The 13,473-nt window shown below is 48.4% G+C and overlaps 1 protein-coding gene across 1 annotated transcript in view; it reads right to left on the bottom strand.

The window, feature by feature from the left end:
- ATP5MC3 (ATP synthase membrane subunit c locus 3) overlaps positions 1-13,473 on the bottom strand; it is a 56,143-nt gene that overhangs the window by 41,987 nt on the left and 683 nt on the right. The gene's annotated exons all lie outside the window — the stretch shown is intronic.

The following is a 13,473-nucleotide window of genomic DNA, read 5'->3' as shown; positions in this document are numbered from 1 at the left end:
GGAAGTCAGTCACTCAGAGCATCACAGGTAAAGGTAATCAAGCCTATCCATCTGTGGAGGACCCTAGCTCTATCTCCCTTCTGGAACATAAAAAAAAAAGAACAAAACAAGAGTTGCTCTTGCCCCACTTCCAACAATTGAGAGGGTTGTGGCACAGCAACTGCAGGTACTCTTGGATGAAACAGATTATCTTGACCCATCCCAGTCTGGGTTCAGGCCTGGTTATGGGACTGAATCGTCCTTGGTCGCCCTGATGGATGACCTTTATTGGGAGAAGGACAGGGGGAGCGCAATTTCTCCACAGCTTTTGATACCATTTACCATGGTATCCAACTTGGTGAGATGGGTTTTGGAGGCACTGTTTAAAGTGGGTCCGATCCTATCTCCAAGGTCGTTCTCAGAGAATAGCATTGGGTGATTGTCTTTCGGCACCCTGGCAGTTGTGCTGTGGGGTGCTGCAGAGTACCATCTTGTCCCCCATGCTGTTTAACATCTATATGGAGCCCTTGGGAGCGGTCATCAGGAGATTTGGGGTGAGGTGTCAGCAGTATGCTGACAATACCCAGCTCTATTTCTGTGTAACATCTGAATCAGGAGAGGCCGTGCAAGTCCTAGGGTGCTGCCTGGAGTATGTGGTGGGCTGGATGAGGGCCAGTAAACTGAGTCTGATTCCTAGCAAGATGGAGGCACTGTTGGTTGGTGGTTCCTGAGTTTGGATAATTGGTCAGTTGCTTGCTTTGGATGGGGTCGTACTCCCTCTCAAAGAGCAGGTCCGTAGTCTAGGGGTGCTCCTGGATCCATCTTTGTCGCTAGAGGCCCAGGTGACTTCAGTGTCTAGGAGCGCCTTTTACCAGCTGCAGCTGTTTCTGGACCGGGATAGCCTGACCACTGTTGTCCATGCCCTGGTATGGACAATCCAGGCTGGATTACTGTAATGTGCTCTATGTGGGGCTGCCCTTGAGGTTGGTCCAGAAGTTGCAGCTGGTGCAAAATGCGGGAGCGAAACTGCTCACTGGGGCAGGGTATTGCCAACATGTCACCCTGCTGCTGAAAGAATTGCACTGGTTGCCCATTTGCTACCGGGCCAAGTTTAAGATTCTCGTTTTGGTGTACAAAGCCCTATACAGCTTGGGACCAGGATACCTGAAAGACCGCCTTATCCCTTATATACCCAGTTGATCACTGCGCTCTGCAGGTGAGGGCCTCCTGCAGATACCATCTTATCGGGAGGTCTGTTCCGCACAACATAGGAAATGGACCTTTAGTGCAGCAGCACCTACCCTGTGGAATTCCCTCCCCTTAAATATTAGGCAGACACCATCTCTGTTATCTGGATGGGGTTACACTCCCCCTGAAAGAACAGGTACGTAGTTTGGGGGTTCTTTTTCGATTCTTCCTTGTCTCTCGACGCCCAAGTGGCCTCGGTGGCACGGAATGCATTTTACCAACTTCGTCTGGTAGCCCAACTACGCCCCTATCTGGACAGGGACGACCTCGCCTCTGTTGTTCATGCTCTGGTAACTTCAAGATTGGATTACTGTAATGCGCTCTATGTAGGGCTGCCCTTGAAGACAGTTCGGAAGCTTCAGCTGGTGCAGAACGCGGCTGCCAGACTATTGACGAGGACCAGTCGGTCTTCGCATATAACACCTATTCTGGCGCGTCTGCACTGGCTCCCTATTTGCTTCCGGGTGAGATTCAAGGTGCTGGTTTTGACCTATAAAGCCTTACACGGCGTGGGACCTCAATACCTTGTGGAACGCCTCTCTCGCTATGAACCTACCCGTTCACTTCGTTCAGAATCTAAGGCCCTCCTCCGGGTACCAGCTCATCGGGAAGCCCAGAGGGTGGTTACTAGATCTAGGGCCTTTTCTGTGGTGGCCCCTGAGTTGTGGAACAGCCTCCCCGAAGAGGTACGCCTGGCGCCTACACTTCTATCTTTCCGGCGCCAGGTAAAGACCTTTTTATGCTCCCAGGCATTTTAATCTTTTAATTTTCTTAATCTTTCTACTTTTAACATGTATCCTTCTTAATTTGTGTTGTATTTCGTTTTTGTTGTGCTTTCTGTTGTTTGTTTGTACATGTTTTTGTGATTTTTTACTATGATATATTGTATTTTATCTTGTTTGTTCACCGCCCTGATAGCTATTCTGCTAAGGGCGGTATATAAATTGAAATAATAAAAATAAATAAATCTTTTTGGCACCTATTGAAGACTTTCCTCTTTTCCAGAAGCCTTTTAAGTTGAGACCTATCCCAGTCTGCATCTGTGTTGGAATTGCTTTTTAATATGTTCTTAAAATTTGTTTTTTAAAATATTTTTAATCTTAGAAAATGTTTTCATAGTTTTTTTTAAGTAACATTTTTGAAGATGTTTTGTTATAATGTGTTTTAAAGTTTGTTTTTATGATGTGTTAATGTTTTTAGTGCTTTTGTTTGCCACCCTAGGCTCCTGCTGGGAGGAAGGGCAGGATATAAATCAAATAACAACAATAACAATAATAATAATTTTCACTACAGAAGATTCTAATGATGGGTACATGAATATGCAAAATTATTTTGTTAATTGGATGATGTGGCGTGAGTGGCATTCTCGTCGACTTGGTTTTTATATGTAATTTTTATTATTGTAACATTTTTCACATTTTACAAAGATAACATATAGGAACATTTATAGTAGCAACATGAAAGCACAGAAACAAAAAAAGTCTTTATAAGATAAGACATTTGCCATAAGCCTGCAATCTTACACAAGTATACTAGAGAGTAAGTCCCATTGAGCTCAATAAGGCTTACAAATACATGCATAGGATTGCACTACGCACTAGGGGATGCACATCACAATCATATGCATTTCTCCTCCAAAGTCTCATTGGACACAATGGGACATACTCCTGCTTAAGTGTCTATAGCAGCCTTTCCCAACCAGTGTGCCTCCAGATGTTGTTGGACCACAACTCCCATCTTTCCTGACCATTGGCAATGCTGGCTGAGGCTGATGGGAGTTGTGGTCCAACAACATCTGGAGGCACACTGGTTGGGAAAGGCTGGTCTATAGGATAGCTGCTGCAGGCAGTTCTTTTTAAGCCACTATAAAGTTTTTAGCTCTCCCTTTAGATTCAATATTATCACTTGTGGATTGAATTGGCAAATCTTTTTATCAACTGCATGTGTTAATTGGCTTACCAATGGCTTACTCCAGTGCTGAAGGAGTTGCACTGGTTATCAGTTGCTTTCCGAGCCCAATTCAAGGTGTTGGTTTTGACCTTTAAAACCTTGTACGGTTTTGGCTCAGTCTATCTGAAAGAGCGCCTCCAGCATCATCAATGTTGCCGCCCAACAAGATCAGCCTCAAAAGACTTTCTCTCCATCCCACCAGTTAAAACAGCTAGACTGGTGAGAACTAGGGAGAGGACTTTTTCAATCGTGGCACCCACTCTATGGAATTCCCTCCCAAATGACATCCGCCATGCCCCCTCCATGATGAGCTTCAGCCGGACCCTGAAAACCTGGCTCTTCAGGCAGGCCTTTGGGGTGGGTTAGATTTTAGTGTTATTGTTGGAATTTTAAGGTTCTAATGTGAATTGTATGTTTTTATGTTGTGCGTCACCCAGAGTGGCTGGACAACCAGCCAGATGGGCGACAGCTAGTTTTCAACACCACCCTAGCAGGAAAGCTTCAGGGGACACTGTAAACAAGGCTAAATTCCAGTCGGAGAGAAGGGGGAAAAGGAAACTCCACCGACACATACAGGGAGAGAGTCAGCTCAGTCCTTGCTAAAAAGGGCAGCTTCAGCCTTCCTGAAACACAACCACAAGCTCTGTTTCCCTAGGTTAAAGAAAGGTCAGGCTGTTCTAGGTGGGAAAACAACAAACACAAAAGACTTGCCTGGAAGGCGCAGCCCCTTGATTAGATTAAAAGCAGCCAAAAGCTTAAACAGCCCCGCCCCTCGCTCAGGAAGGAAGGAAGCCTGAGAGAATACTAAAGAGTTAAGCCCCAGCTGATAGCCATCAGCCTCAAGTAACACATCATTGGCTGGCAGCAGTAGCTGGGAGGAACCAGCCACACATATAAAGTCAGAGCACCCTAGCGAGGGAGCCTGCTCCACGAGCTAGAGGGAGCCCCAGCTGACGAAGCGTCAAGGCCCCAGCTGACGAAGCGTCAAGGCCCCAGCTGACGAAGCGTCAAGGCCCCAGCTGACGAAGCGTCAAGGCCCCAGCTGACGAAGCGTCAAGGCCCCAGCTGACGAAGCGTCAAGGCCCCAGCTGACGAAGCGTCAAGGCCCCAGCTGACGAAGCGTCAAGGCCCCAGCTGACGAAGCGTCAAGGCCCCAGCTGACGAAGCGTCAAGGCCCCAGCTGACGAAGCGTCAAGGCCCCAGCTGACGAAGCGTCAAGGCCCCAGCTGACGAAGCGTCAAGGCCCCAGCTGACGAAGCGTCAAGGCCCCAGCTGACGAAGCGTCAAGGCCCCAGCTGACGAAGCGTCAAGGCCCCAGCTGACGAAGCGTCAAGGCCCCAGCTGACGAAGCGTCAAGGCCCCAGCTGACGAAGCGTCAAGGCCCCAGCTGACGAAGCGTCAAGGCCCCAGCTGACGAAGCGTCAAGGCCCCAGCTGACGAAGCGTCAAGGCCCCAGCTGACGAAGCGTCAAGGCCCCAGCTGACGAAGCGTCAAGGCCCCAGCTGACGAAGCGTCAAGGCCCCAGCTGACGAAGCGTCAAGGCCCCAGCTGACAAAGCGTCAAGGCCCCAGCTGACAAAGCGTCAAGGCCCCAGCTGACAAAGCGTCAAGGCCCCAGCTGACAAAGCGTCAAGGCCCCAGCTGACAAAGCGTCAAGGCCCCAGCTGACAAAGCGTCAAGGCCCCAGCTGACAAAGCGTCAAGGCCCCAGCTGACAAAGCGTCAAGGCCCCAGCTGACAAAGCGTCAAGGCCCCAGCTGACAAAGCGTCAAGGCCCCAGCTGACAAAGCGTCAAGGCCCCAGCTGACAAAGCGTCAAGGCCCCAGCTGACAAAGCGTCAAGGCCCCAGCTGACAAAGCGTCAAGGCCCCAGCTGACAAAGCGTCAAGGCCCCAGCTGACAAAGCGTCAAGGCCCCAGCTGACAAAGCGTCAAGGCCCCAGCTGACAAAGCGTCAAGGCCCCAGCTGACAAAGCGTCAAGGCCCCAGCTGACAAAGCGTCAAGGCCCCAGCTGACAAAGCGTCAAGGCCCCAGCTGACAAAGCGTCAAGGCCCCAGCTGACAAAGCGTCAAGGCCCCAGCTGACAAAGCGTCAAGGCCCCAGCTGACAAAGCGTCAAGGCCCCAGCTGACAAAGCGTCAAGGCCCCAGCTGACAAAGCGTCAAGGCCCCAGCTGACAAAGCGTCAAGGCCCCAGCTGACAAAGCGTCAAGGCCCCAGCTGACAAAGCGTCAAGGCCCCAGCTGACAAAGCGTCAAGGCCCCAGCTGACAAAGCGTCAAGGCCCCAGCTGACAAAGCGTCAAGGCCCCAGCTGACAAAGCGTCAAGGCCCCAGCTGACAAAGCGTCAAGGCCCCAGCTGACAAAGCGTCAAGGCCCCAGCTGACAAAGCGTCAAGGCCCCAGCTGACAAAGCGTCAAGGCCCCAGCTGACAAAGCGTCAAGGCCCCAGCTGACAAAGCGTCAAGGCCCCAGCTGACAAAGCGTCAAGGCCCCAGCTGACAAAGCGTCAAGGCCCCAGCTGACAAAGCGTCAAGGCCCCAGCTGACAAAGCGTCAAGGCCCCAGCTGACAAAGCGTCAAGGCGAGTTAAGCAGCAGAGCGAGTTAGGCAGCAGAGCGAGGAGGCCAGGGCCCCCCACTCTGCCCGTCTGTTCCCTGACCTCAACTAAACCGTAGTCTCCAACCCATTGACGTAATAAACCTTAAACAAAACTATGCAGGTAAGAAGCCAGCAGGGGTGTGGGGGCTTTCCAGTGTTTTGCACTGCCTGCAGCATGTACGACTATCTGCCTGTTGGACAGAAGTTGTGGGTGTGCTCTCGGTGCAATGAGCTCCTGGCTCTCCGGGAACGACTTCATTTCCTTGAGGCCAAGGTGGCGGACCTGGAAAAGCTGAGAGAGGCAGAGAGGTGTGTGGAGGAGGCCTTCAGGGACGTTATAGCTGTGTCCCACTCCAACGATGATAGCTCTCCTGCTATCATGGAGAACGATGGTCTCGGGGAAGGAGAGCATCCAGCTGAGGAAGAGGGAAACGATCCCTTAGAAGGGACCTATTCCTTGGGGGATGAGCAGCTATCCTCTCGTGCCAAGGATATATCTCCAGGGGGTGGAGGGATCCTTGTAGTGGGTGATTCGATCATTAGGAACATAGGCAGTGGGGTGTGTGATGGGCGTGTAGACCGCAAGGTGTTTTGCCTGCCTGGTGCGAAGGTTGCGGATATCACCCGTCGTTTAGATAGTTTGGTAGACAGTGCTGGGAAGGAGTCAGTGGTCGTGGTGCACGTTGGCACCAACGACATGGGGAAATGCAGCCGTGAGGTCCTGGAAGCAAAATTTAGGTTGCTAGGTAGGATGCTGAAAGCCAGGACCTCCAAGGTGGCTTTCTCTGAAATGCTACCAGTTCCACGCGCAGGACCAGCCAGACAGGCCCAGCTTCGCAGTCTCAATGCGTGGATGAGACGATGGTGTCGGGTGGAAGGGTTTGGATTTGTTAGGCACTGGGGAACATTTTGGGACAAGCCGGGCCTGTACAAAAGGGACGGGCTCCACTTGAACCAGAATGGAACCAGACTGCTGGCACTTAAAATTAAAAAGGTGGCAGAGCAGCTTTTAAACTGACTGAGGGGGGAAACCCGACAGGAGCTGAGAAAGGTCCGGTTCGGAATAAACCTCCCCCCTGGGATAAAAACCAAAGAAATGATGAAATTTTAAAAGGGGTAGGCCTAGAAGTAGGCATTGTGAGAGCAGGGGCACAGGATATAAATTCAGAAGAGCAAAATTACCACAGGCCTAACCACAACTGCCAAAGACACTTGAAGAGAGACACTGCTTACAAGTGCCTGTACGCTAATGCTAGGAGCCTGCGAACCAAGATGGGAGAACTGGAGTGCTTGGTCTTAGAGGAGAGCATTGATATAGTGAGCATAACGGAGACCTGGTGGAATGGAGAAAACCAGTGGGATACGGTTATCCCTGGATATAAACTATATCGGAAGGACAGGGAAGGACGTATTGGTGGCGGAGTCGCTCTATACGTGAAAGAAGGCATTGAATCCAGCAAGCTCGAAACCCCAAAAGAGGCAGACTCCTCCACAGAATCGTTGTGGGTGGTGATACCATGCCCCAGGAGGGACTTAATACTGGGAACGATCTATCGTCCCCCTGATCAAAATGCTCAGGGAGACCTTGTGATGAGATATGAAATTGAGGAAGCATCCAAACTAGGAAATGTGGTAGTAATGGGTGACTTCAACTACCCGGACATAGACTGGCTGCATATGTGTTCCAGTCATGACAAAGAAGCAAAGTTTCTAGATATTCTAAATGACTATTCCCTAGACCAGTTGGTCATGGAACCGACCAGAGGGACGGCAACCCTGGACTTAATCCTCAGTGGGGACCGGGACCTGGTGCAAGATGTAAGTGTTGTTGAACCGATTGGGAGCAGTGACCACAGTGCTATTAAATTAAACATACATGTAACTGGCCAATTGCCAAGAAAATCCAACACGGTCACATTTGACTTCAAAAGAGGAAACTTCACAAAAATGAGGGGATTGGTAAAAAGAAAGCTGAAAAACAAAGTCCAGAGGGTCACATCACTCGAAAATGCTTGGAAGTTGTTTAAAAACACTATATTAGAAGCTCAACTGGGGTGCATACCGCAGATCGGAAAAGGTACCGCCAGGGCCAAGAAGATGCCAGCATGGTTAACGAGCAAAGTCAAGGAAGCTCTTAGAGGCAAAAAGTCTTCCTTCAAAAAATGGAAGTCTTGTCCGAATGAAGAAAATAAAAAAGAACACAAACTCTGGCAAAAGAAATGCAAGAAGACAATAAGGGATGCTAAAAAAGAATTTGAGGAGCACATTGCTAAGAACATAAAAACCAACAACAAAAAATTCTATAAATACATTCAAAGCAGGAGACCATCTAGGGAGACGATTGGACCCTTGGATGATAAGGGAGTCAAAGGTGTACTAAAGAACGATAAGGAGATTGCAGAGAAGCTAAATAAATTCTTTGCATCTGTCTTCACAGTGGAAGATATAGGGCAGATCCCTGAACCTGAACTAACATTTGCAGGAAGGGATTCTGAGGAACTGAGACAAATAGTGGTAACGAGAGAGGAAGTTCTAAGCTTAATGGACAATATAAAAACTGACAAATCACCGGGCCCGGATGGCATCCACCTGAGAGTTCTCAAAGAACTCAAAGGTGAAATTGCTGATCTGCTAACTAAAATATGTAACTTGTCCCTTGGGTCCTCCTCCGTGCCTGAGGACTGGAAAGTGGCAAATGTAACGCCAATCTTCAAAAAGGGATCCAGAGGGGATCCCGGAAATTACAGGCCAGTTAGCTTAACTTCTGTCCCTGGAAAACTGGTAGAAAGTATTATTAAAGCTAGATTAACTAAGCACATAGAAGAACAAGCCTTGCTGAAGCAGAGCCAGCATGGCTTCTGCAAGGGAAAGTCCTGTCTCAGTAACCTATTAGAATTCTTTGAGAGTGTCAACAAGCATATAGATAGAGGTGATCCAGTGGACATAGTGTACTTAGACTTTCAAAAAGCGTTTGACAAGGTACCTCACCAAAGGCTTCTGAGGAAGCTTAGCAGTCATGGAATAAGAGGAGAGGTCCTCTTGTGGATAAGGAATTGGTTAAGAAGCAGAAAGCAGAGAGTAGGAATAAACGGACAGTTCTCCCAATGGAGGGCTGTAGAAAGTGGAGTCCCTCAAGGATCGGTATTGGGACCTGTACTTTTCAACTTGTTCATTAATGACCTAGAATTAGGAGTGAGCAGTGAAGTGGCCAAGTTTGCTGATGACACTAAATTGTTCAGGGTTGTTAAAACAAAAAGGGATTGCGAAGAGCTCCAAAAAGATCTCTCCAAACTGAGTGAATGGGCGGAAAAATGGCAAATGCAATTCAATATAAACAAGTGTAAAATTATGCATATTGGAGCAAAAAATCTGAATTTCACATATACGCTCATGGGGTCTGAACTGGCGGTGACCGACCAGGAGAGAGACCTCGGGGTTGTAGTGGACAGCACGATGAAAATGTCGACTCAGTGTGCGGCAGCTGTGAAAAAAGCAAATTCCATGCTAGCGATAATTAGGAAAGGTATTGAAAATAAAACAGCCGATATAATGCCGTTGTATAAATCTATGGTGCGGCCGCATTTGGAATACTGTGTACAGTTCTGGTCGCCTCATCTCAAAAAGGATATTATAGAGTTGGAAAAGGTTCAGAAGAGGGCAACCAGAATGATCAAGGGGATGGAGCGACTCCCTTATGAGGAAAGGTTGCAGCATTTGGGGCTTTTTAGTTTAGAGAAAAGGCGGGTCAGAGGAGACATGATAGAAGTGTATAAAATTATGCATGGCATTGAGAAAGTGGATCGAGAAAAGTTCTTCTCCCTCTCTCATAATACTAGAACTCGTGGACATTCAAAGAAGCTGAATGTTGGAAGATTCAGGACAGACAAAAGGAAGTACTTCTTTACTCAGCGCATAGTTAAACTATGGAATTTGCTCCCACAAGATGCAGTAATGGCCACCAGCTTGGACGGCTTTAAAAGAAGATTAGACAAATTCATGGAGGACAGGGCTATCAATGGCTACTAGCCGTGATGGCTGTGCTCTGCCACCCTAGTCAGAGGCAGCATGCTTCTGAAAACCAGTTGCCGGAAGCCTCAGGAGGGGAGAGTGTTCTTGCACTCGGGTCCTGCTTGCGGGCTTCCCCCAGGCACCTGGTTGGCCACTGTGAGAACAGGATGCTGGACTAGATGGGCCACTGGCCTGATCCAGCAGGCTCTTCTTATGTTCTTATGTTCTTATAAATAATGCCAGGATGTCTGGGTTATCAACTACTGTTTTTGTGTGTCCAAATGGCCACTGTTAATAAGGTAATTATCACACTCTGTGCTTTTCTGCATTTCTTTTCCTTCTGACCTCACTGATTACAACCCCCCACCTGCAATGCAGGGGAACACTTCATGTATTGCCTATAAGGACTTTCTGTGCTTTTCCATTATGGCTATTTCATAATTATGGCACTTTCCCACTGAGTTGTTACGTTTTCCTACTAGCAAAGAATAACCAAATAACTTTCTCTTCTTGCAGACTTCAGAGAGCTGAAGGGTCCCTGCTTTAATGACCCTTAACTGCTGATAGCTATCCCAAGCTACTGGAATTCATGTCACTCACCAAACTGAAGAAAACTGTTTTGTTGTACTTAGAGAAAGCCAAGAACACAGGAAGCTGACTTATACCAGGTCAGGCCCAGTGTTGTTCACTCTGACTGGAGGTAGCTCTTTAGGATCTCTGGCTGAGGTCTTTCCCATCACCTGCTGTCCGATAACTGTGTAGGCTTGTGCACATGTGCAAGTGTTTGTGTGAAAGACTGTACACTTTTGGATTTGGACATCTCAACTATTTAGTACACAGACTGTACACTTGTTGAATGTGATGTATGAACACCCTTTTAACTGGGAGTTGCAGGAACTGAACCTGGGCCTTTCTGCATGCAAAGCTTGCATTCAACCACTGAGTCATGGTGCCTCAACTGACAGAATAAATCTGAGCTTTCTGAGCTAGCTGTCAAGAAGCCGGCTTGACTATGCTGTTGCTGGTGGAGAATTGATGCCACTTTAAAATGTAGCACTGCCTGTATGGGTGCTCAGCTTGTGTATTTACTTTTAAAAAAAACATTTTAAAAAAAACACCACAAGTCCCTGAAACAACAGACCCTGGAGCTTCCTTCTGCTTGGGGCACTAGGGAGGGTGGAGTGCTATAAATGTTTACACAGGTGATTTGCCACAATTAAGGCTATACCAAATGTTCTCCCATTTCAGTTTTTGGGTAGAAAGCAATGCTTTTAGGGGAGAGGAAGGACTAAAATGGAGAAAATGTTGCCCTTCTTAGAATCCTCTACTGTGTAAAAATATTCCATGTATATAGTAAACTAGGATGGCAAGCAATGGGCTGGGTGAGCATCTTCTCCCTGATGTGCTAGTTTTTGTGTGTGCAAGGAAGCCGTTAAAAAAATGAGTGATTATTCAAAGGTTTCACACTCTCTTGGTCTCGGAAGTTGTACAGCCTTCACCTCATTTCTACCTCAGACGCTGGTTATCTAAACCAGGCCTTTAACATCTCGTAAAGTGACTGTTTCTACAAAATATAGATAATTTATGTTCAACCTTTCGTTACTACAGAAAAAACAAAAACAAAATCTGATACGTATGGGCTTAATTTCATATCAAATGGTATCAAATGCTGCTGTCTCGTTGTACAGTGGTATAGAATAGATTTGTTTCTATTGTAAAGGCATGTCAAATATAAATCAGGGTTGGCCCTACCATTAGGCAAAGTGAGATGACCACTTCAGGCAGCAGATGCTAGAGAGCAGTCATGCCAGCCCACTAGCAGTTCCTTTTAAAGCCCCCCAAGTATTCCCCTCTGTTGAAGGGAAGAGTTGTATATTCTATGTAGTGTATTAGCCCTCCAGGCTTGCCATACCAGGAACTGCTGAGTCAGCCCCAGGCTGTGGCAGTTTCAGTTCCAGGCCTGCCTTACAAGCAGTATCATGCTGTGGGCCTTGTTCCCTGTATTATACAGCCACGAGAGGAAGCTCTGGCAGCAAGAGCTCGAGAAGTGTGCTTGGCAAGAAACTCACCCTGTTCAGAAACCCAGCTGGCTAAAGATTCAAATCAACAACGTCTAGAGATCCACAGGCTGCAGTGCAAATGCTCATCAACCAGAGTAGGTGCTGCAGGACCTCCAAGATCCAGACAAGTTTCTCCAGTGAAATGTAAGAGCTGTGGCGGATCCCATGAATGGCGTGCCTGCCGTTTCAGAGGTGCAGTTGGTATTGTAAAAAAGTCGGGCATATTGAGCAAATATGCCAAGCCAAAGCAGAAGCAGCCGTCCCCAGAAGTGTGGTGGAAAGGAAAACATCATCAAGGACACAAAGCTGTACCACACACACTGTACAGAAGTTTTCCATATATTACAACGCAGAGGAAGTGATTAACCACATCAAGCCAGGGTTGCAGTACTCCCCCAATGTGAGAGGGGGAAGGTGACAGTCACCGTCCAGGGCACTCTGTGATGCCCCTGTATTTATAATACTGTAAATATGGTAAGTGCGGGTTTATTAGAGTATATATGGTAAATAGACTGAGTGAGAGGGGGAGTACATGGGCTGGAATGCTGGAGAATGTTGTATTATGATTGGCTGAGCGTTTGAGTGTCTGAAGATATAAATGAGAGGATGACAGTTGAGAGAGAGTTCTGTTGGTGGGAGTTCTGAGGGAGGTTGGAGTTGGTTTTGTGGGTTGGATTGGATTAGGCTGGTAGTGAGGCAGGTTATTGACGACTAGAAACATAGGGCTCATCTAAACGGAGCGGGATAATCCAGGTTTTCCATACCTGCTCTGTCAGCTGAGAGTCCTCACTTGCCCCTTTTCCCGCTCCTTTCCCGCTTTTTGCTGATATTAAAAACACGCTTTTTTACCGGCCGCACACGCAGCCCGAAGATGCAGCATCTTCTCGCTTTTTTCCTATCCATGCCCCCGACACATCCGATTCATTGGGAAAATATGACGTCTGCTCCTCTCTCCCCTTCCACCGCTATCAGTTCTGCGCATGCGTGCTTGAACGCGGAAGCGCAAAAGTTTGAATTTCCTGTGGGCGCAATGGAGTTAGCGGAGTTAATTCACCTCCACTTACAGCTTTAAATTTGTGCCCTGTGCAGGTGAGGGATGTTTCCCTTCTGTTCATGCTGGCGGAGCAAGAAAGGGAGGCGAAGGAGGATGAGCTGCTTCTGATTATATGGAAGAAAAGCCGCAAGGAACCACATGGCTGCAACAAACGTAGGGGCTCCCATTTGCATAAGCTGGCGGTCATGGCCCAAACCAAATTTGGAGGAGGGGGCTGCGAGCCCTCCCGTAGCCTATGGGGCCCGGGGCAAAATCATAGGTGGCTGATGAAAGGGCGGCGGGCAGCACAAAGAACCCACTCAGGCAGGGGATTCGCACCTCCCCCCCTAAAAGCCGTGAGCACGCCTGCTTCACAGCTGATGAGCCAGGATCAGGCAGCACAAGGAATCCACTCAGGGGATTCAAACCTCCCGCCAAAGTACCTCACACAAACCCGATTCACAGCTGATGAGCAGAGAGGGGGGAAGCTGTCCAGCCACTCATCTGGGGATGGGGGGTGCCCCAAGAGCGGGAAGCGGCTTACGAGGCTGCACGGCTACAAAGGAGAAAAACACGCCACAGCCCACCCAGCTTCTCATCGC

This window comes from Rhineura floridana, chromosome 2 (genome assembly GCF_030035675.1).
Source record: "Rhineura floridana isolate rRhiFlo1 chromosome 2, rRhiFlo1.hap2, whole genome shotgun sequence".
Taxonomy (NCBI): domain Eukaryota; kingdom Metazoa; phylum Chordata; class Lepidosauria; order Squamata; family Rhineuridae; genus Rhineura; species Rhineura floridana.
This window is presented reverse-complemented; position numbering and strand designations above follow the sequence as displayed.